The following is a 25,453-nucleotide window of genomic DNA, read 5'->3' as shown; positions in this document are numbered from 1 at the left end:
TATATCCTCAGCCTTGAAGGCTGAAGCAAATAATTAATTTAGTTTCTCTGCAATGACTTTGTCTTTACCGCTCCTTTTGTATCCCAATCGTCCAGGGGCCCCACTGGTTGTTTAGCAGGCTTCCTGCTTCTGATGTACTTAAAAAACATTTCGTTATTACCCTTTGCCTTTTTGGCTAGCTGTTCTTCAAATTCCTTTTTAGCTTTTCTTATTACATTTTTACACTTAATTTGGCAGTGTTTATGCTCCTTTCTATTTACCTCACTAGGATTTGACTTCCACTTTTTAAAAGATGCCTTTTTATCTCTCACTGCTTCTTTTACATGGTTGTTAAGCCCCAGTGGCTCTTCTTTAGATCTTTTACTGTGTTTTTTAATTAGGGTATACATTTAAGATGGGTCTTTATTATGGTGTCTGAAAAGTGACCATGCAGCTTGCAGGGATTTTACTCTAGTTACTGTACCTTTTTAATTTCTGTTTAACTAACCTCCTCATTTTTGCATAGTTCTCCTTTCTGAAATTAAATGCCACAGTGTTGGGCGGTTGAGGTATTCTTCCCACCACAGGACTGTTAAGTTATTATATTATGGTCATTATTTCCAAGCAGTCCTGTTATAGTTAACTCTTGGACTAGATCCTGCACTCCACTCAGGACTAAATCAAGAATTGCTTCTCTCCTTGTGGGTTCCTGTACCAGCTGCTTCAAGAAGCAGTCATTTAAAGTATCGAGAAATTTTGTCCCAGTCAATATGGGGATAATTGAAATCCCCCACTATTACTGAGTTCCTAATTTTGATAGCCTCTCTAATCTCCCTTAGCATTTCATTGTCACTATCACTGTCCTGGTCAGGTGGTCGATAATAGATCCCTAATGTTATATTCTTAATAGAGCATGAAATTACTGTCCGTAGAGATTCCATGGAACATGTGGATTCACTTAAGATAGAATCAAATGAGGTAAAAATCTTTTCTTTCACATAGAGTGCCACTCCCCAACCCTTCTCCCGCACGACCTGTTCTGTCCTTCCCATATTTTGTATTATGCTTCAGAATATAGTTTTTTTTATAAGTAAAATCGATAGCCTCATTATAGTACTGAGCAGGCATTCGTTCACATTGCAAAAATATTATCAGTTTTTTTTTACTGTGTGATATGACTGCCTCCTAGGCCATTGCAGATCATTGTTGATGTGCCTTGGCAATTCGGTGCAGAGAAATTTCCAACTTGGTACTTGGCCTTTTTAGATTTTAGCATTTTGCAAGTGCTAAATTTCACTAAATTAACTCAGAATTGCAGGGACAAAATGCAGATGACTACAGACCGTGAATGTTGTATTTTTGAAAGCCACTGGAGAACAGCTGAAAATGAGATACTTGAATCTTCATTGTTGCAATATTAAGTATGCTATTAATATAATATAGTAAATATTTTCAATCTTTTCATCGTAGAATAATGGATTTTTTTTTACATTTCCACAAAGTTTGACTTGTGCTAATAGATAGGCATTGATTATGATTTCATAAAAAGATAAGTAAAAACAGTTTAAATGTGAGTTTTCATCTTACTTGGATGGGAGACCTCCCAGAGAAATCCAGGATGCTGCAGGAAGTGATGTGATTCATTAGGTAGCACGCTTTTTTTTTTGTTAACCCTAAACCAGTGCCCTAGCATGTTGCCAGGCTTCAGTATACTGCCATTTGGATAAGACATACAGTCAAGAACTTTAAGTTAAAAATCCCATTACTTTGGACAGTAAAGCTGGAGTCCATTTTGGGTAACTTCACTCATGTCCTAAATTCTTCCTGTAGATATAGTATTTTTATTTACTTTCTAACCTATGTTGTTTGTAGTTGCTGTATGCTAAGTTATTGTGTTCCATTGCATAGGGAACTGCATTTCAGTGCAGAATGAAGTGATTTCTCTGTCATTTGTAAAACATTTTGGGAATTTTTTGGATGAAAGATGCTGTATACATGTATGTAAGACAATATTCATCATGCCTTATACAGCCAAATCTCTCACTGAACTTCAGTAGAGCCCTAAGATATCGCTTTATAGAAGGAACTCTGTATTTAGGTTGGCTAATACTTTCCATTATAAAAGATTCTTATGATCTCTCTTGAGAAGCTCTGAAACCTCTGTTGCTTGTACCAAGCCTTTGAAATGTAGCAGGGGAGAGCCCTACAGTTAGATTAAGTGCCTTTTTTTATTTGTCCCATGAAATTTTGTTCAGATTTTGCTGAGATATAAAGAGCTGAAAATCATTACTTTCTGTAATTTGCATTGTTCAGGAAAATTGTGGCACCATGCCAAAATAACAGAACATGAAAACATTCTAAAATACCAGGCCCACATCACTCCCAAAGCAGCGGTGGACACTGCAGTGGGATCTACTCCCAGGAATGCCTGTTCCCCCTCCCTCATATACCTATCTAGTTGTGGCACCATGAGGGGCAGGTGTCCTCCCAACTTTGGTTGGGAGTAGGAGAGAGGGAAGGAGAACTGAGCTGGGTTACCCTGACCACGTGTGAACCCAGCACATGATCCCTGTGGCCCGTCTCCATCTTCCTCCACACACACACTTAGTACTAAGTCTTCTGCTGAAAGCTAAAGTAGTTAGTCCTGTAGTTCAGGTGATAGACATCTGTGCTGCAATGCCAAATATTCAGGGTTCCAACTCTGCTGAAGATGCTTGAGGAAGGGCTTGTTAGAGTTGTACCTAATAGAATTTTTGTTTACCTTTTCCTTTTGAAAACAACCCCTCCCCCCCGGAAATTATATCAATCAACCAAAGTATGTTAAAATAATGTTGTTTGGGTTGCAAAGTCAAGTGCTGAAAAGTTAAAAAATGCGAGATGTATGTGTGTAGTTATGCTTTTAATTGATCGCATGCTACGTCCCCCACTACTGCCTACCCTCCCTGTCTATCCCTGTTTATTCATTTCACAGGATAAACACACAAGGGGGCAGAATTAAGGTTACATGGGCAACTGTAAATCTGGCTTTTCCTAACTTTCAGGTGCTTAACTATGTAAAGTAAACAACATTCTTTTAACATAGTTTTTAAAATGTAATTAAAGAGGCTTTGCGTTTAATAGGTGGCCTTCTTTAGATTTAAAAAAATTAATTGGTATGTCAAACTAACTAAATAGGTGGACCTCTAAAACCCACTTTTATTAATGTAATTTCAAATAGTATTCTTTTAGAAATATAGGAACAGCAGAATGCTACATAAGTGTGTTTTTTTTTCAAGCCATGGTCTGCGACCCCTACTATGTGTAAGCTTTCTAAAGGGGCCTGCACCTTCATATGAAGTTTTTTAGGGGGCCGCAAATGAAACTAAGATTGAAAACCACTGATATATAAAGTTAAATAGTTACTGATTCTTGAAGTATATTTCTGAAGTTATGCCTGAGGGCTTATTACTCCTAAATTGATCTTTAAATTACTTGTATTGCTTGCTTTGGATTTAGTAAAAATTTCATCTGGCTTCTAAACTACAAATTGGTGCAAAGCTATACAAACCCAAAGAAAAATGGATTTGGGTTTTTTGTGTGGATTCTGACATTTTATAAAATGTAACACTCTTTAATAAACATATTGGGCCACCTGCTTTACAGTACAGTAGACACTCAGAATTATGAACTGACTAGTCAACCGTATACCTCATTTAGAGCAGGAAGTACACAATTAGGCAGCAAAGATGAAGGGGGGGGGGGGAAAAGCAAACACTTTACAGTACAGTACTCTGTGAAACAAACTAAAAATAAAGTTAAAAAAAAAAAGACTTGACAAGGCAAGGAAACTGTTTCTGTGCTTGTTTCATTTAAATTAAGATGGTTAAAAGCAGCATTTTAATTCTGCCGAAAGTTTCAAAGCTGTATTAAATTAATGTTCAGTTGTAAAGTTTGAAATAACAACCATAACATTTTGTTTAGAGTTATGAACATTTCAGAGTTATGAACAACCACTGTTGCTGAGGTGATCATAACTTTGAGATTCTACTGTACAGCATTAATGCAGAAGATATGTAGACAGGTATTTGAGGATCACCCCAGTTTCAGGGAAGCTTCTAGAGGCGTAGAAATGCAGCCCCACCACACTTCACTGCTGAAATGGGAATATGATGGAAAAAAGGGGGCATGGCTGGAGTATCCTTATGCTGTGCTGATCTCAGTTATAGGATTGTTCTTTCCACCCAGCCTGATTTTGAGGAAAGCAAAAGACATCACTGAGTTATACCAGGAGACTGACAGTGGTGCACAACTGGGTTAGGAAAAGAGGTGCTCAAAGGCCACCTTTGAACCCCCTCTCCCCAGATACTTATTCTGCATTTCTTGGCTATAGCAGAGGATCTATGATTCTGTGATCTGGGCTACTAGTTTTCTGTATGTATTTTAAAAAAGACTCAGCTGTTTCTGGTAAACTTGTAAATGTGAGATACAGATTTCCATCTGAAACTCTCATGTGACTTTATATGCATTGAGAAATTATAAATAAAATGCCTTTTTTTTTTTTTTTAGTTGGTTATCAGGGTCATTTTTCTTCATAAAACATGTGAAATATGTTTGGTCATGTGCTATCTGGATATTTACAGTTTAAATGAGTTAGATTTAACCAAATCTGGTATGTTTATTTCTTTTGAAATGCAGTACCTCTCATGCTCTGGCCATCAGCACTATCTAGCATATCTGAGTTTTAACATGTCTGGGTTACAGCAGCTTATTAAGGACTCTTCTTTTGTCTTCCAATACTCAGATTTGTAGGGGGGGGGGGGGGAGGGAATTGGCTACTATGCGAATTTTACCAAATTCAGGACTGAAACAAGCTTAGTGTATTGAAGAGCCAAAAGGGCATGCATTTGCATGCACATGTGGCAGTTTTTGCAAAAGAAATATTTGCAAGTGTTGTCTTAGTAAATTTGTTTTCAGTCTTATTGTAATGTATATGACTGCTTATGCCATTGGTCTTTAACATGAAATTATTATGAGGAAGAACTGAGTATGTCATAAGTAAATTGCTTCCTCACATTCTATATGTAACCATTAGGAGTTGGAAATACTGAACTGGACTTTTAAGGTTTACATGACCTTTGTTAAATCTGTGTGTCACAGTGCTGATTTTTTAAAATTATTATCAAAAACATAATGAACTTTGAGTTTCAGAAAGCTTTCTTTTTTGCACGAGTAATCAAATGAAATGGAGTTCTTGTATAATGATGACGTGCCATCTTTATTTTGAACACTGTTAGGAGCAGTTTGTGTGGGGGTTTGTAAGAAGAGGTCATAATTAGCTGATAAACAGAAGAGCAGACTTGAAGTAGTGGGTTTAAAAAATATTTATAGCCTGTTTTTCAAAATTCGCTCTGAGTGTTAAATGTATTTGATATTTTAAACCTAACTGATAGATGCATTTCAACCCATGTTCTTTTGCAAAATGTTGTTTTTCAGAAATTATGAACTTGATATTTTGACTTGGTTTTATGTAACCATCTCCTGATTTCTCCTGTGTCTGTGTAAAACAAACAAAACAAAAAAACCCCAAGCATTTCATTTGAATTTAAATTTAAAGTTGTTCCAGTACTACATGAGCTATGTTATACAACTATGTCTGGTTGATGCAAACAAAGTTAGAGATTTCATCTGAGATCAAGTCACAAAATATATTGGTTTTATTGACAACTAGCTTTGTGTTGCGGAGCTTGAAGTGAAGCTTAGGTAACTTTTAGGGCTGTCAATTAGTCACAGTTAACTCATACGATTAACTCAAAAATATTAATCGTGATTAATCACACTGTTAAACAATAGAATACCAATTGAAATTAATAAATATTTTTGGATTTTTTTCTACATTTTCAAATATATTGATTTCTATTACAACACAGAATACAAAGTGTACAGTGCTCACTTTATATTATTTTTATTACAAATATTTGCACTGTAAAAATGATAAAAGAAATAGTATTTTTAAATTCATCGCATACAACTACTATAGTGTAATCTCTTTATGGTGAAAGTAGCTTACAAATGTAGATTTTTTTTTATTACATCAAAAACAAAACAATGTAAAACTTTAGAGCCTACAAGTCCACTCAGTCCTATTTCTTGTTCAGCTAATCACTAAGACAAACAAGTCTGTTTACAGTTATGGGAGATACTGATGCCTGCTTCTTATTTGCAATGTCACCTGAAAGTGAGAACAGGTGTTCACATGGCACTTTTGTAGCTGGCGCTGCAAGGTATTTACGTACCAGAGATGCTAAACATTTGCATGCCCCTTCATATTTTGGCCACCATTCCAGAGGACATGCTTCCATGCTGATGATGCACGTTAAGAAAAGTAGTGCATTAATTTGTTACTGAACTCCTTGGGGGAGAATAGTATGTCTCCTGGTCTGTTTTACCTGCATTCTGCCATATATTTCATGTTATGGCAGTCTTGGATGATGACCCAGCACATGTTGTTCATTTTAAGAACACTTTCACAGCAGATTTGACAAAATGCAAAGAAGGTACCAATGTGAGATTTCTAAAAATAGCTAAAGCACTCAACCCAAGGTTTAAGAATCCAAAGTGCCTTCCAAAATCTGAGAGGGATGAAGTGTGGAGCATGCTTTCAGAAGTCTTAAAAGAGCAGCACTCTGATAAGGAAGCTATAGAACACGAACCACCAAAAAAAAGAAAAGAAAAGAAAATCAACCTTCTGCTAGTGGCATCTGACTCGGATGATGAAAATGGACATAGGTTGGTCCGCTCTGCTTTCGATCATTATCGAGCAAAACTCATCATCAGCATGGACGCATGTCCTCTGTTGAAGCATGAAGGGACATATGAATCTTTAGCACATCTGGCATGTAAATATCTTGTGACGCCGACTAGAACAGTGCCATGCGAATGTTCTCTCAGGTGACATTGTAAACAAACAGCTGGCAACTTTATCTCCTGCAAATTGTAACCAAACTTGTTTGTGTGAGTGATTGGCTGAAGTAGGACTGAGTGGACTTGTAAGCACTAAAGTTTTACATTGTTTTATTTTTGAATTGAGGTTTTTTTATCATAATTCTACATTTGTAAGTTCAACTTTCATGATAAAGATATTTCACTACAGTACTTGTATTAGGTGAATTGAAAAATACTATTTTTGTTTTTTACTGTGAAAATATTTGTAATAAAAAATAAAGTGAGCACTGTACACTTTGTATTCTGTGTAGTAAATGAAATCAATATATTTGAAAATGTAGAAAATATCCAAAAATATTTAAATAAATGGTATTCTAGTATTGTTTGAGCACAATTAATTTTTTTTAATCGCTTGACAGCTCTAGTAACTTTCTCTGACGCCTTGACTTTCTGTGAGAACATGAACTATGATGATAAAGAAATAGGAATCAGATTACTTCACACTTTGTCAAGGGAAAGACCTTTTGTCCCCCTCCCTATTGTCACTGGAATTGATGAAGTCAGAGCTATTGGAAAACCTCTACTTATTGCTGTTCTTGGCCTTCTAGATCCCAATACTTCAAGTGTTGTTCAACCCTCCTTTTACACAGTTGGTAGATGTTTCCTGAAGGGCACACCTGATGCAAATGTGTGCTGAATAACATGCATCTGACGAAGTGGGTATTCACCCACGAAAGCTCATGCTCCAAAACGTCTGTTAGTCTATAAGGTGCCACAGGATTCTTTGCTGCTTTTACAGATCCAGACTAACACGGCTACCCCTCTGATACTTGAATAACATAGGCATAGTCGAAGGGGGTTGGGGAGGTGAAAGAAAAAAGTCTGAGGATCTACTGTATAGGAGGGATTCATAGACTCTGGAGCCAGAAGAGACCATTGTGATCATCTACTGACAGTCTGACCTCCTGCATAAGACAAAGCCAGAGGACTTCCTCAAAATAATCCTTTCTGAACTAGAGCATATCTTAAAAAAAACAATCTTAATTTAAAAATTGAGAATCCATCACATCCCTTACTAAATTGTCCAGTGGTTAATTACTTTTTCTGTTAAAAATATATGCCTTGTTTCCAGGCTGAATTTGTCTAGCCTCATCTTCCAGCCATTGGACATTTGTTTGCAAGATTGAAGAGTCCATTATCAAATATTTGTTCCCCATGTAAGTACTTATAGACTATAATCAAGTCACCCCTTAACCTTTTTCTTTAAGCTAAATAGATTGAGCTTGAGTCATTACTATAAGGTGTGTTGTCTAATTCTTTAATCATTCTCGTGGCTCTTCTCTGAACACTCTCCAGTTTATCAGCATCCTTCTTGAATTGTGGACACCAGAACTGGACGCACTATTCCAGCACTGAGTCCACCAATGCAAAATACAGAGGTAAAATAACCTCTACTTCTCCTCAAGATTCCCCTCTTTTAGCATCCAAGGATCACATTAGCCCTTTTGGCCCCAGCGTTGCACTGGAAATTCATATTCAGCTGATTGTTCACCGTGGCCCAAAATCTTTTTCAGAGTCACTGCTTTCCAGGATAGAGTCCCCTATCTTATAAGTATGGCTTATGTTCTTTGGTCGTAAATACTACATTTACATTTAGCTGTATTAAAATGCATGTTAAGTTGCGCCCAGCTTGCCAAGCAATCCCCATCACTCTATATTACTGGCCTGATATTATTTCTATCCATTATTTACCACATCCTAATCTTTGTTATATGCAGACTTTATCGGTGACGATTTTATGTTTTCTTCCAGGTCAGGGTTGTGCTGAATCCTGTTGATTTATCTTAGCTATTTGTAACGCATCTATCACTTTGGTATTGAAGTGCATTTAAAAAAATAGAAAACTTGAGAGTTTACTCCTGGTGTGCTTCTAGGAGGACTGCTATGGGTCCTAATGAGCATTCTAATGATTCTGGCTCTTCTGTTGTCTTTCACTCTTTCACCTAAAGGTTGTGTTTTAATATAATTTAGGGTTTTGTTTTTTTTTTAAATGTGTGCAAGTGGGGTTAATAAATTTGGTGTTAGTGCCGCCAGTCTCCTCTTCTTTAGCTATCTTGCTGTTGCATGGTCTGACAGATAATGAGATTTGAATGAATACCTGAGTCAAGATTAATTTAGATAAGACAGATGATATTGGTACCATCTTCTAAGGGGAAACATGACCAGCTTGCATTATTATTTTCTTGAAAGGTTTGGGGAAGGGCCCCCATCAACTGGAAAATTCCTCCAGCCTTCTGGCTTTCATCTGAAAACAATGACTTGTCCTTAAACTTGGCTATTCCATAGTGCTTGGCTCTGCCATAATTAGAACACACAAATTGATTTTTTTCCCCCCAGTGGAAAAAGCATCTGAATCCATCGTTCATTTAAAGCATAGAACTACCAACTCTAAAAAATAGGTAAAAGGTCAGCTTGACTGGTTCAGCAAAAAACTGTTGCTTACAAATATAGGGTCAGATTGCCTCCTTATACTTTCTGAGCAGAAGAGCTTGTGTCTGCCTGCGTGACGAGAGGAACAGAGAAGTTGAGGAGTGCTGCTTCTGTGGCATCATCTTCTCCTGGGCTTCTGTAAACTCCCCACTGTGAGCTGAAGAAAAAGCAGTGTTGTCCACATTCCCTCCTCCTTTCTCTCCAGAAAAGTGATGGATATTTATACCCAATATTAATCCTCCTTTGAGCAATATTAACTGTGCCTCTGCAGATAAAGTGTGTGTGTGTTGGAAGAGGTCATGTTCCCATGAATCCCACAGATCTGGGAGTCTGTGTCCGCTGCCTGCTCTGCAGACTCCCAGAGGCTTTCTCCTAAGGGGATATTGTAAAGGAAACTGAGCTTTCTGACCCTTCTAACCCCCTTCCCTTTCGCCTATTGTTTTCTAATAAATAGTAGCTGTCTGAGATCCTGTCAAGGTTTTTTCCCAACTCTGAACTTTAGGGTACGGATGTGGGGGACCTGAATGGACCCTTCTAAGCTTAATTACTAGCTTAGATCTGGTAACATTGCCACCACCCAGAATTTCAATGTCTGGGGCACTTTCTGTCCCCCCAAAACTTTCCCCTACCTGGGTTGCCTTGAGAGGCTTCACCACTTCCCTGGTGAACACAGATCCAAACCCCTTGGATCTTAAAACAAGGAGGAATTAACCATCTCCCCTACTTTCCCCCCACCAATCCCTAGTGAGTCCAGACCCAATCCCCTTGGATTTTAAAACAAGGAAAAATCAATCAGATTCTTAAAAAAAGAAAGCTTTTAATTAAAGAAAGATACAAATCATCTCTGTAAAATCAGGATGGAAAATGCTTTACAGGGTAATCAGATTCCTGTAGACCAGAGGGACCGCTCCCCTAGCCTTAGGTTCAAAGTTACAGCAAACAGAGGTAAAAATCCTTCCAGCAAAAAGAAACATTTACACGTTGAGAAAACAAACATAAGACTAACACACCTTGCCTGGCTAGTTACTTACAAGTTTGAAACATGAGAGATTGATTCAGAAAGATTTGGAGAGCCTGGATGGACGTCTGGTCTCTCTTAGTCCCAAGAGCGAACAGCAACAACAACAAAAAGAGCACAAACAAAAGACTTCCCTCCACCAAGATTTGAAAGTATCTTTTCCCCCTATTGGTCCTCTGGTCAGGTGTCAGCCAGGTTTACTGAGCTTCTTAACCCTTTACAGGTAAAAGAGACATTAACCCTTAACTATCTGTTTATAACAGATCCGTACTCCTTTCAGTTGCTTTTTTGTAGCAAGTGTATTCCAATATTTATTATGTGAGCCTACATTTCTTTCTAGCTGGAAAACATACACCTCTACCTCGATAGAACGCAACTCGATATAACTCGAATTTGGATATAACGTGGTAAAGCAGCACTCCGGGGGGGGGGGGGGGCGGGGAGGAGGTGGCGCTGCGCTGCACACTCCGGTGGATCAAAGCAAGTTCAATATATTGTGGTTTCATCTATAACGCGGTAAGATTTTTTAACTCCTGAGGACAGCGTTATATTGAGGTAGAGGTGTATTTGAAATAAACATCACTTTGCTGCATACTGGGGTGGGGGGAGATCAGTTGTAATACCAGTACATGAGAAGTTAAAATCTTTAGCTATGTTACAGAAAGTAACATTAGGTTGCTGATTTTTTTTTTTAAATAGATCCATGAATGTAAATTTGTGTTTTCTAAAGCTACTGAAATGGATATTTCTTTCTCAGGATGGATTGCTATGCAGCATACCAGTTCCCTGCAGGATGCTTGCTGGCCTCATCTGTTAAATGCCATCTGGAAAATAGGGCAGTATATGCTTTAAGGGAATGATTAAATAGGGACACTGCCTCAAGGAGTAGATTTCCACACATTTATACAGTGACTGATAAAACCATATGGGACCTGTACGTCTATTCTAAATGAATCAGTTTTTATAAAAAGACAGAATTGCTAGAAATGTAGTAAATGGATAAATTCCAAGTAAATACTTCACACAACAAAATAGCTAGGAATCTTAAGGTACTGGAAATCAGTCACTATTGGAAATCTGGGGTCACTTAGAGGTTTGATTATTATTAATTTTTTAAGTGTAGTAAATACAGGGCAACAATGCAAGTTGTATGTATTCGGCATCTGGGTTTGGGCTATTAAGAGTTCCATAGCACCATTCAGGCCACTATTTCCATTGTTTGCATTGTCAGGACTGTTGTATAATTTGCATAAGCAATACGACTTGCCCTAAGTAATATGGCATACAACGGAAGTGGTGGTAATGAGAATAAAAAGGGAAGAAAATCATTTGGATTAGTTAAGTAAATTAATAAATGTTGAAGATACTCTTATCATGCACTGTCCTAATGTAGAGCTATGGAAGATTAGTTACTCAGAAGATGGCTGCTTGTTGTCATTAGCAGCAATGTTTATGTAACGTTGTACTGCTTCAGTCTAGAAGAAGTGCTAATTTTAAGTAGAAGCTGCAAATTCACTTTCCATAGAGTTGAAGTTGAGGAGCGATATTTTGCTCCCATTGAAGTTGAGGGCAAAACTTCCATTGACTTTAGAGGTGCCAGGATTCACCAAATGTCTCTAGTGAAGTTGAAAACAGTTGCTAGTTTTGTAATAGCTTTTATTTAATATTGCAGTAGTACCCAGTGAGGATCAGTGTGCTGTTGTGCTAGGTGCTGTACAAAAACCTGCATAGATACAGCTCCTATCTCAAAGAACTTGCAAAATAGGTAGGTAAGTCTGATATAGTCTGGCTTAATGGGAAAAGAGATGTAAAAGAATTTAGAATTTATAGTTTTGAGAAACTAAGAGAACATTATTAGAGCAGTTGGAAAAATTGAGTGCCTAGTAAAATTGACTGAAAGGGACACCTTCAACTTGAAAATAACATTATCTGGAAATTTTGTACTTACTTTACACTTAAGACCATTATAGATGAAAAGTTGATCTATGAGATTGTGTGTGTTTGGGGGGCGGGGGGGTGTGACATTTATTTTTATGTCAGTACGATTCTATGCTTGACAACTCTCTTTTGAGCTTGTTTGTTCCTGCAAGAGGGCTCTGAGGTGATGAGCATCTTCAACAACCATTAAAGCCTCTGCAAGTTGAAGGCACTCAGTACGTTGCAGGATCAGGTCCTTTGTGTTTAGTCAGTTTCGTAGTTTCCTTGCATTGTCAGCCATTTTCTCATTATTGGAAAAAAAATCAATAAGAGAGCAGAAAAACCTTTACATACTTTTCCAAGTTCCTTTTAAGATTTCAGGACATGTGATTTAAAAGACGACCTATCAGAAACTAAAACTTTAATTTAAAAAATAATACACTTTTCACTTGAATCATGAACTGAGGCCAATAAAAATGTAGTTTTGTTTTGCACAATCTTTTTTAAAAAGTGGAAAGTGCATGCAGTTAAGATTTAATTAAATAGACTGTTCAAAATGGAATAAACAGCATAATATGCAAGCTTTACATTTCTGCCCTTTTACCTGGAAGCTGACTTCCATCAGATCTTGCCTCTTAATGACATCAGTACAGTAATTCCTCACTTAACGTTGTAGTTATGTTCCTGAAAAATGCAACTTTAAGTGAAACGATGTTAAGCAAATCCAATTTCCCCATAAGAATTTATGTAAATAGGGTGGATTAGGTTCCAGGGAAATTTTTTTTTTTTTTTGCCAAACAAAAGGCATTATATACATTTTAAACAAGCAATTTAATACACGTACTGTACTATAGTTGGGAGGTGCCCATGCCTTACCCCACACCAGCACATCCCACTGGCACTGGAGATGACGCAGGCAAGGAGGCTGAAGGCGCTGTAGGCTAGGAGAAGCACGTTGCACAGCAACGGCAGCTTCCCCTACTCTGCAAGCACAGGGTTGGGGGGCTCAACCCTTAGCCCACCCACTCCCCCTCTTCCCGTAAGCCCCCATGCTTGACCTGCCTCTTCTCCCCCCCCACCTTCTTCCCCTTTACTTCCTATGCTGTGTCCTCACTCCTCCTCCCTCCCTCCCCTCTCTTCTGAACGCCACAAGCCAGCTGATTGCCCTTGGGCAGGAGGCAGGGGAGGGAGGGGGAGCCTGCATGCTGAGTCCTCGCTCCTCCCTCCTGCCCCCAAAACGCTGCAAGCCAGCTGACGCTGCAGGGGGGAGGGAGGGGGAGGTTTGCTGAGTCCTTGCTCTTCCCTCCTACTCAGGGCAATCTACTGGCTTGCTGCGTTTAGGGGGCAGGAGGGACGGGGAGGAGGGAAGACATGGTGTGCAGGCTCCGTCTCCCTCCCACCCTGCCTCCTGCTCGGAGCAATCAGCTGGCTTGCAGAGTTTAGAAGGGAGGGGAGGGAGGGGGAGCCTGTGCACCGAGTCCTTGCTAATCTCCTCCCCATCTGCCCCCAAAACGCCGCAAGCCAGCTGATTGCCGCAGGCAGGAGGCAGGGGAGGAGGGGGAAGGTGCTGATCCGTGGGGTCTGCCGGTGGGCAGGAGGCGCTGTGGGGAGGGAGAGCGTAGGGAGGCTGCCAGCTGTGGAGAAAACAGGCAGCCAAACAATGTAAGAGTGGAGCATTGCACAACTTTAAATGAGCATGTTCCCTAATTGTTCAGCAATGTAACAACGAAACAACATTAACTGGGATGACTTAAAAGTGAGGAGTTACTGTATTGGTTTTAGTGAGAAACTGTGGCAAGGTTGAATTACCAACTGTATACCGTCTAAATCACCATATGAGCAAAAGTATTAATTGTTTTACTTTCTAATGTCTTTATCTATCTATCTATCTATAATTGCTGAAATCTATTGATTTCTGCCCATATCATGAAGACTTGCATTTAGTGGCAATTTCTTGGATCTGTGGAAATTCCACATCTGTGCATCTGTAGACTCTGGTCATAAGGATGATAAATTCACTATGTTCTTATATAAAATGCTAATAGGATTACAACCTAGGTACAAATATGCATCCTGATCCCGCAAGGTTTTCCATGTAATGGAATCTCCTGGCCCACAAGGGGTTCTTTTTGAAGTCAGCAGGACTCCTCCATGTTGGACCCCGTACAAATAGAGGTCATTCCCATACAAGGCTGCTTGTAGGATTAGGGCCACAGTGACATACATGCACTTTCTACTAGGACTAAAGATGAGAATATAATAAAAATTAAAAGAAGTTGTTGTGAAGCTGTTAATATTTGGTTATTATAAAATACACCAGAAGCTGTTAGTTCTTATAAGAACAAGACAGTTCTGTCTTTATATGAATTCATTTTTTTATTAAATTATCAGTATTTGCTTTTGTACTTTTTAAGGAACAAAAGATAGATGGGAAAGGGACATAGATACAGATGTCTCTTAACCTCTCTGTGCCTTTATAAAAAAACTTTTCTGTAACAGGATTTAAGAACATACCTATTTGTACAGTGGTGTTGTGTGGATTGATCAATGTTTGTAAAGAAGTTTGTCATCTTTAGGTGAAAGGTACAATGTAAGTGTAAAGTATACTGGAGGGAAAAAGATGTTTACTTGGTTGTAGCTCCTTTTTTATATAACTTTTTAATGGTATTGCAATTTATACTGCATGTTTATTTCAGTATATTGTGACTCTGTTGCATCCAAATTGTCACTTGTCATGAAAAATGTGTCTTCTAATGCTGCTCATAGTTGTAACCTATTCTGTAATTTCAATGCTGAGCAGCTTTATGTAGTTGGTTTCTGGTTTTTTTGGTTTGGTTTAATTTTAGCTGCGATTAAAATTTTGCATAACGACCTTTGGTTGGAAACTATATTAAATTAGAAGGGGTTATCAAATTGGGGGTCGGGACCCCTCGGGGTCATGAAGTTGTTACATGGGAGAGGGTCGCAAGCTCCACCCCAAACCCTGCATTTATAATGGTGTTAAATATATAAAAAAGTGTTTGTAATTTATAAAGGGAGGTCACACTCAGAGACTTGCTATGTGAAAGGGGTCACAGTAAAAAACGTTTGAGAGCCACTGAATTAGAACGACTACACTGGTCTACAATTTTTGAGAAGTCATCTGCTTCAGAGATAAAATGTGCTATTTATTATGTATTTTGATGTGCTGAATTCAAATATGACAATTAAAACAACTGGCTACTGTTTCTAAGATATTTAAGTTTTTACATTTTAGGTCTATGTATATTGTGTAGATAGTAGAGTTTTAATCATAAATTGTAAACCTAGGTCTTTTCATGTGTTTATGGTTGCTTTACATGATAATATTTCACCTGTCCTGTTTATGTAACACTTTAAAAATCAGCAAAAGGGTTCTATAAATAAAATTTATTATGAAACAAAAGGCAAAAAAACTATTATGTACATAGTTTAGTCCTATTCAGTGTCTGCTCGGCGCTTCTTGGCTTGTCTCTTGTATTCATTAAATGGAGCATCTCTTGTCACTGTCCAGCAATAGTCTGCAAGCATTGACGGGCTCCATTTGCCCTGATAGCCTGCCAGGAGATTCCACTGCTGTAGTCTGGAGCCCAACAGCTCTGCCTTACTCATGGGTAGTTCCAAATCCCTGACAAGGTCATTCAGTTCACCTTGTGTTATGAGGTGTGCTTCAGAGGAGGAGGATGGGAGAAAATGTGGGTCCTGTGACATTGATGGTTCAGGACCAGAAGCTTCATCCTCTTTCTCTTCCTCGTCTGACTCAAGTGAGAATGATTCTAGTGCATCAGGAACCGGCAGTCCTTCTCCGTGGGGTACTGGGCGTATAGCTAATGGAATGTTTGGATAATGCACAGTCCACTTTTTCTTTTTTGACACACCTTTCCCAACTGGAGGCAAAATGCAGAAGTAACAATTGCTGGCATGATCTGTTGGCTCTCTCCAAATCATTGGCACTGCAAAAGGCATAGATTTCCTTTTCCTGTTCAACCGCTGGCGAAGATTTGTTGCACAAGTGTTGCAGCATATGTGTGGGGCCCACCTCTTGTCCTGATCTCCAATTTTGCAGCCAAAATAAAGGTGATAGGCTTTCTTAACCATAGTGGTTATACTGTGCTTTTGTGATGCAAAAGTCACTTCACCACAAACATAGCAGAAGTTGTCTGCACTGTTCACACAAGTACGAGGCATCTCTGCTCACTTTGGCTAAACAGAAATGTGTCCCTTTCCAAAATCAAACCCTGACAAATAAGAGAGCACGACACTGTATGATTTCTAGAGCTGATATAGGGCAATTTGTTCAGCAGAGTGATGTAAGCTTCGTTATGATTGCATCATCCATGACTTCTAGGAATAACATGATGCAATTCATATCATGTATGATGCAATACCAGCTTCAGCTTGCATCATTCATTGTTTTGCTTCAAAAGCAAGTACTGTCCAAACCCAGTCATAGATTTATTCATAGATCCAGTCAAAGATGTATTTGTCATTTCTGGTTTAAATTAAGATCCCTTCCCTTTATAACTCACTTATCCTCCGCCATTCCCAAGTCAAGGGTCGTATGTACTGACCCAATAGCATATCTTGAAAACTAGAGCCAATCAACAATTTTAAGTATCATTTTCGTTCTCAGTGACCCAGAATTAGTAAAGTTGGACTACATTTATTTCAGAAGCATTTTGGCTGTAGAGAGTGCTATTTACTGTCTGACACCGCACCTATAATAAAAACCTAAACATTGTACAATGATGATTAAGATCATACATACAGATATGGGTTACGTGAAAGTGTGCTTTTTAATACTATATATTCTGATATTCTGTGTGTAATCTCATCCCAGAAAGGTTTAAGTACATGTTTCCTGTATCATTTATAAAAAATATAGCTGCTTGTGTTTTGTAGTTCTAGCATTTGCTGGAAATAAACAAAGTAGATATCATTCCAGCTGGTATGAAGAGAGAGAGAGTTGATTAGATTTCATTTAGAATTTTCAGTATATTTGTTTGGATTATTGAATTAAGATACTTGAGTACCTAAGTAGTTGTTTGTTCTTTTTTGTGTGGGATTTGGAAAGATATGATTATGTAGATAGAAAGTTGTAAAGTTATATTGTGACAATTTGTGGTTCAACCCAGACCAGTAAGTGGTGGTATCACCACCTGTCCTGTAACTCTGGGTGCCTTAAATGCTATGCTGACGCTAACACCCACCTGACAAACATGCAGGTTACACCCAGGCTTCCACCACCCATTTACTTTTTACAGAGTGACCCCAGCACCTTCCCAATCCTGAATTTCTCCCAGATTCATCTGCCAGCATGACAGTCTACTGAGGCTCCCTGAATTGTGAGTTACTGTGTTACTCCTCTCAGCCTCAGCAAGTGGGAAGTTTGCTCCTCCTGAGCTGTGTGACAACACCCTGACGCACCAGTTTCTCTACCCTGCCAGCAAACTCTTCAGGAGTCTGCCAGTCCAAACCTTGCCTTGCAGGTAGCCAACAGTGAACCCCCACTACTGAGTTCCTCAGAGATGTCTCTTTGCAGTGTCCAGCTCTCTCCTGGAGTACTCTCAGAAGTCAAGTTGGTTGCTCCTTTAAAAAGACAATACATTGCAGCTCATTAACTGGGGTTTGACAGACACCTCTTATTTCAATCTCGGCACTGGATTGGTTTATAGTAAACAAGTTTTATTAAATAAAAAAAACATAGGTTTAAGTCATACCAAGTATAAGGAGTAAAGATAGAAATGGTTACAAACAAACAAAAGTAAATCTTCACTTCTAAGACTAAGTCCTGGTCTACACTAAGAACTTACGACTGTTACTGAGCGGAGTGGAAAATCCACACCTCTGAGTGACACAATTATACCAACTGAACTCCCAGTGTCGGCAGTGCAGTGTCAATGGGAAGGCTTCTGCATTAACATAGCTACCACCTCTCAGGGAGGTGGAGTGCCTGTGTCGATGGGAGAAGTTCTCCTCTCGGTGTAGGTAGCATCTTCACTAAATCACCCAATGCAGCTGTGCCACTGTATCTCTGTAAGCATAGACAAGCACTAAATCTTAACTTCCGCAAGTTACAATCTTTGCCTAAGCAGGTTACTCACTTATATTCCCTTCCCAGAGACTTAAACCCCCTTGGTTGATGGACTTAGCATTCTGTGGTTTCAGTAGCTCTGGCCCCTCGAATCCCCTAAGTGATGGTAAACTGTGGGGTTCTCTCCCCTTCTTTTTGCAGTCCAGTAAACCTCTGAAATGTATTCTTTGAAAAGTAAGCCCAGACAAAGTTTCTCTCTCCTGCTGGGGTGTAGATGCCATGCTGTATTCTCCCCTGCTTGTTAGCTGGATAGCTTTGTTTACCTTATATTTAAATTTGCCTTCATCATCTTTGCTTGATGCCCAAGCTGGTGAGACAAGCACATTCATTCCTTTGTTTAGGGTAGATTAGATTTATGCATTGTTTGCCAAACAACTTTAAGAACAACATTCTATTACATACTTAACTGTTTGTACACACCCTGTACATACACCACTGGATGATTTTTTTGGGACCAGCATGGCACCAATTTGCATATGATACCTTACATGACATCTTTTAGATAAACATTATGACTGATAGGGAAAAACAACCCCCTGGTATAAATCAAAGATATATTGCCTATAAGGCCACCATAAGTATAGGCCTTAGGTTTACTAACTTTATGGGCCTTAGGATTACTAACTTTGTAGGAAGTAAGTTGCTATATTAACAACTGCGGAACTGAACTCCCAGAAGGCAGTTTCGTTATACACAAACCATGATCGTGCTGCTTGCAAAGGGTAAAACTCAAAGAAAGTCCCCTAATAACCAGCCCATCACTGCCCTAGTATTTAACACCGACAGTGGCTTCTATGGAATTCCCCGCACTAATATGCTTGCGTTAGCATAAAAGTATAACTCGGTATCAGCATATAAAAAACATCTGGCTGGAATTGGGAACTGGACACCAGACCCTGAATCCCAGAAGGCCATGCGAAGCTTGTCAGCCTGACCGCAAGTAGGGGTAACTGAACTGTCAGGGTCTCCTGACAATCAAGTAAACATCTATAAGGAAGTGAAAAGATAAGGCTTGCAATTTTAAATGTGTTATGCCATATAAGGACAATATTAATTGTATTTTTGCAGTATATGCCATGTGATAGCCAAATAAGGTTGTGATTTATGCATAAGCAAGATATGATGATTTGCGGTTTTAAGCTTTATAAGCACTGGCGAAAATCAGTACGGGAGGGCAGCTTAACCCTTGCTAGGGGATACGCTAGCTCTCCGTGTGTGCACACATGTATTAATGATATATCAATAAAAGGAGCCTCCGGCTGTCTGATCAAATTGACAAGGTGGTGGTCTTTTCCCCAACATGACAGTAGTATGTTAGGTGCAGTGAATGTTTCAGGACTGATAGCTGCTGACAGAGAGTTGTAAACCCACCAATGGTACCCTGTGTCACATATGCTTTTTCTTAGGATTTCAGAGATGACTATGCACTGGAAAAAATGGGGAGATGGAGAGAGAATCAATTTTATCTGAAGACCTGTGATTCTATAAGTAGTTTCTTGAGACAATGTTTGAGATTCAACTGGTGTGGTATGGCTGGTGGTCTTCAAATAAAATCCATTAATTTATATAGGGAAAGGATTCCATCAACTATTAGAACTGAAGATAGGTGGAACTGGAATTATTCCCGCTCAAACCTCGGCAGGATTCTAGTGCATTTAGTGTTTCTCTAGCTGCGCTATACCTTCTGTCATGTTAAGGAAACATTTTTTTAAAATGCTGTAAATGCAGAAATATTAGCAGAAAGAGAAATTATTGCTTTACATGTTTTTAGAACCATTCTTGTAAAATGCTCTGGTTTTACTTTGTATGCAGCATTGTTGTAGCTGTATTTTTACTTTGGTGTTACTAGTTCTGTCAAGCGATTAAAAAAAAATACGTGATTAACAGTGTGATTAATTGGGCAGTTTTTTAAAATGATAATAGAATGCCATTTATTGTTTCGGGACGTTTTCTACATTTTCAAATTGATTTCAATTACAACACAACACAAAGTGTAGAGTGCTCACTTTATATTTATTTTTTATTACAAATATTTGTGCTATTTAAAACAAAATAAATAGTATTTTTCAATTCACCTCATGCAAGTACTGTAATGCAATCTCTTTATCATGAAAGTTAAACTTATAAGTGTAGGATTATGTACCAAAAAACTTTGCACTCCAATAAAACAATTTAAAACTTTAGAGCTTACAAATCCACTAAGTCCTACATCTTGTTCAGTCAGTCATTCAGACAAACATGTTTGTTTACATTTGCAGGAGATAATGCTGCCTGCTTCTTGTTTACAATGTCACCTGAAAGTGAGAACACTTGTTCACATGGCACTGTTGTAGCTGGCATTGCAAGATATTCACGTGCCAGATGTGTTAAAGATTCATGTGTCCCTTCATGCTTCAACCACCATTCCAAAGGACATGCGTCCATGCTAATGAGGGGTTCTGCTTGATAATGATCGAAAGCAGTGCAGACAGATGCATGTTCACTTTCATCATCTGAGTCAGATGCCACCAGCAGAAGGTTGATTTTTTTTTTTTATTTTATTTTTTTTTTTTTTAGTGGTTCAGGTTCTGTAGTTTTCATATCGGAGTGTTGCTCTTTTAAGATTTCTGAAAGCATGCTCCACACCTTGTCCCCCTCAGATTTTGGAAGGCACTTCGGATTCTTAAACCTTGGATCGAGTGCTGTGGCCATCTTTAGAAATCTCACATTGCTACATTCTTTGCATTTTGTCAAATCTGCAGTGCAAGTGTTCTTAAAACAAACAACTTATGCTGGGTCTTCTTCACTCAAGACTGCTATAACATGAAATATATGGCAGAATGTGGGCAAAACAGACCAGGGGACATACTGTTCTCCCCCAAGGAGTTCAGTCACAAATGTAATTAATGCATTATTTTTTTAACGAGCATCATCAGCATGAAAGCATGTCCTCTGGAATGGTGACAAGCATGAAGGGGCATGCAAATGTTTAGCATCTCTGGTACGTAAATACCTTGCAACACCAGCTACAAAAGTGCCATGTGAATGTCTGTTCTCACTTTCAGGTGACATTATGAATAAGAAGCCGATAGCATATCTCCTGTAAATGTAAACAGACTTGTTTGTCTTAGTGATTGGCTGAACAGGAAGTAGGACTGAGTGGACCTGTAGGCTCTAAAGTTTTACGTTGTTTTGTTTTTGAATGCAGTTATGTAACCAAAAAAAAAAATCTACATTTGTAAGTTGCACTTTCATGATAGAGAGATTGCATTATGGTATTGAATGAGTGAATTGAAAAATACTATTTCTTTAATCATTTTTACAGTGCAAATATTTGTAATAAAAATAGAGCACTGTGCACTTCATATTCTGTGTTGTAATTGAAATCAATATATTTGAAAATATCAAAAAACATCCCAAATATTTAATAAGTTTCAATTGGTATTCTGTTTAACAATGCGATTGAAACTGCGATTAATCACGATTAATTTTTTTAGTTAATCGTGTGAGTTAACTGCGATTAATTGACAGCCTTAGTGTTTACCTAGCATGGCAGCCACTAGTTGCGTTGTATACTGTTCCCAATAGTATATTTCTGTTGTATTGGCTTATTAACGTCATTCTGCAATTTATCCCATGTTACAGTTCATTTATTTTAAAAGCTGGATTTCTTCATATACATATTCATGGAAAAAGTACTACTTGTCTCTATTTTTTGTTGGCAGGTGGTGAGTGCTTAATGTGGGGTCTGTGTTTGTTGACAGAAGCATGATGCTTCTGATATATTACATTGTTTTTTCTTGAAAAGGTGATGTATGAACTAGCTGTTTTTTGCCAAATCCTGCAATAACTGCATTTCAAAAACTGTATGGTTAAAATTGGAATGTTCTAAAATATCTTTACAATATCGATTTTGATTTGTTTTTGAGATGTAATTGTAGTTTAGGATTTTAGCCTTTGTATATTTTAAACTAGTCAAGATCTGTGGCTTTCTACTAGTGTTTAAATGTAACTTTTAAAACCAAACAATTTCAGATAATTCAGTGTTAACATTAATAAATTATGTAACTAAGCATGCAGTACAAAGATCTAATACCATGGAGGAGTTTTGGTGAAGAGACAGTCCACGAGAGCAAAGATAAAGTATTTTGTCATCAGGATCCATTACTAGAACTTATTTCCAAAATGACAATTGGATATGGCACCTTTGCTGGCAGCTCAGTCTCCACTCCCATGACTTTTATACAGAGCCTATCTTTTAGCCTCTAGAGATGGCTTATCTCCCACCATTCCCCCTTCCTCCCCTCCCATATTTGAGCTGAAGTGTGTTTGTAAATTGCTGTGCCTGTTAAAGTAGGCAAGTAGACTATGTCAGTCTGACATCTTTCACATGTACTGAGCTTGTTGTTAAATGTTAAAAGAAATTAGGATTGGAAAAATTCATAAAATAGAAATCTTGATATTTTTAAATCTTACCTCAGTGAGGTTACATGAAAGAATGGGGAAGGCGGTATCAGCAGGATGATGAAGATGGAATTCCATCATCTCTGTTTAAACAATATTTTGACTTCAAAAGAGCTTAGTCAGGAATACACAAATACCCACACAAATACCTACCGAGGACACAGTGCAGATAGGGATAGGAGAGTGTCCAGATCCATTGAGCTCTATGTGAACCTAAGAACAAGAGCGAGAGATAAATGAGTTTAAACTTTGCATTCTGAAAAGTTGAAATAGCTGCCAAATATTATCCCACTCTTCAGCTGCTGAAATAAGTATGTATACTGTTTCCTAAGCCTTGTGGAAGTGGGGATTTTTAAGTGGTGGGGATTTTTACTGAACACAATGTACAGGGTGCCATATGAACATTAAAAAGGTACAGTGACTCCTGCAAAGAGCTTGCATTCCAAAAAGAGAGGATAAAAAAGATGCAAAGACAGAGGGGTAGGGGGAAGGGAGGTCAAGAGACAAAGCAGTAATTGATAATGTCCTGATAACACAATGTTTTAGTAATATGTTTGGGTTTTATTTTTGTAAGATACATACTATTTCCAAATACTCTACAATGCTGCCACAGTCAGATGGTTAGATTTTTATAGGCCAGGTCTACACTACAGACCTATATTGGTGAAAAATCCACACCCCTGAGCGACACAGTTATAGTGACCTAAGCCCCTATATAGACAGCGCTACATTGGTGGGAGAGCTTCTCCTGTTGACATAGTTACTGCCTATTGGGGAGGTGGATTAACTATGTCAGTAAAAGAAGCTGTCCTGTCAGCTTAGTATGTCTTCACTAAAGTGCTGCACTGGTGCAGCTGTGCCCCTGTAATGCTGTATGTGAAGACAAGCCCATAGACACTATAGCAAAAGTAAGCCTTCAGGAGAGGCCTGAATTAGGGGATCTTAATTGCCTTTTGAATTAGCTTGGGAGGGAGGACGTTCCTTGTGCAGGAGATGATGTAAAAGAAAGCAGAGAGAATTCTTGAAGAAGCAAACAAGTGAGACATCAAAACAAACACTGGGCATGGAACTGGAGTTGGGTGACCCAATGAGAGAGAGAGTGGATAAGGAAAGAGGGTCAGTTTATGTGGAATGTCTTGGTGTAGTGGTTAGGGTGCTAGCTTGGGACTTGAGAGACTCAAGTTTTCTGCTTTGCTGCAGACTTCCTGCGATAGGTCGCTTAGCTTTTCTGTGTCTCAGTTATAAATAGTAATAGAAGTAATAAGTACTTTTCTATGTCACTAGCATAGTGAAGATTATTGCTAAAGATTGTGTGGTCCTCAGATGCAGCAGTAAAGGAGGGCCATGTCAGTAGATATGAAACAGAGATGTCTATCTTAGATAGACACTGAGGACAAAAAATTTTAACTTGTGTTGAAAAAGTGGAAGCTAGTCAAGGGATTCAAAGTTGTGTGTAGGAGACATGGCCAGATAGGTGGACAAGAAATGATTTCAGCTGCTTTATTTTGTGTGGGTTTAAAGGGACAACATTGGTATCAGGAAGCTATTACAGTAACTAAGATAAGAGATGAGAGTTCTAACTACATGGGGGAGGAATAGCTCAGTGGCTTGTGAGTTCAATCCTTGAGGAGGCCATTTAGGGATCTGGGGCAAAAATCTGTCAGGGGATTGGTCCCGCTTTGAGACGAGGGTTGGACTAGATGACCTCCTGAGGTTCCTTCCAACCCTGATATTCTATGATACATGAATAGAAAGAAGAGGAATGATTTTAGACATATTTTGGAGGAATCAAAGGGACATGAATTATATGAAAAATGATGTCAGTAGTAATGGAGATAATGATAATAGTCCTAATAATAATACTTTGGATTCTTACAAGACAGCATGCTGACTTTTGGATTTTTAGCAGAATTAGGACAAAGGTAATGAAGAAAGTTCTGGACGAATGTAGAAGAGCAGAGGAAGGAAACCTGTCAACTGTGGGGGAATTACTCCTCATGACGCTTCAGGCCATTGAATGAATGCTTGTAATTTAGACATGGGCTCCAAGAGTGAAAGTGGTTGAGGTCACTATTTTGATGTCTGGATGAGGTTGGTTAGCTGGGACTCTCTGGACTAGATTTGACTTTAGGTCTTCTGCTAAGTATGGAGGTAAATGAGCAAACCTGCTGTGCTTAATCCAATTATGTGTAGTCAGCACTTTAGGGTTTGTTGCAAAAGTTTCACTGAAGTTCTTCTACAAAATGTTGCCATGATACATGAGGATAAGAACTGAAGTTGAACTTTGATAGGAAAATCTACATGTGATTGAAGTGAAATTACTTCTCCTTCTTTCCCCATCCCTCCTCAGAAAAAAATCACTCTTCTGAAACTGAAAAGCCATAATTTGGCAGGGTTTTGTGTTTGTATTATCCATTCCATTGTAATTAAACTTCCCAGTGTTTGACTAAAGATGATTTATGTGAATGGATTAATTAGTGCTTGTAAAGCCCTTTGGAGATGAAAAGAGCTATTATTATTTAATAGGCTTGGCAGAATTCAATTTTTATTATTTATAATGTTGACATCAATTT

At 38.5% G+C, this 25,453-nt stretch overlaps 1 protein-coding gene across 2 annotated transcripts in view; it reads left to right on the top strand.

Moving 5' to 3' along the window:
• Nucleotides 1-25,453, top strand: part of YAF2 (YY1 associated factor 2) — a 55,531-nt gene that overhangs the window by 5,491 nt on the left and 24,587 nt on the right. The gene's annotated exons all lie outside the window — the stretch shown is intronic.

Source organism: Gopherus flavomarginatus, chromosome 1, assembly GCF_025201925.1.
Source record: "Gopherus flavomarginatus isolate rGopFla2 chromosome 1, rGopFla2.mat.asm, whole genome shotgun sequence".
Taxonomy (NCBI): domain Eukaryota; kingdom Metazoa; phylum Chordata; order Testudines; family Testudinidae; genus Gopherus; species Gopherus flavomarginatus.
Note: the sequence above shows the minus strand (reverse complement) of the source record. Positions and strands in the feature narration are given on the sequence as shown.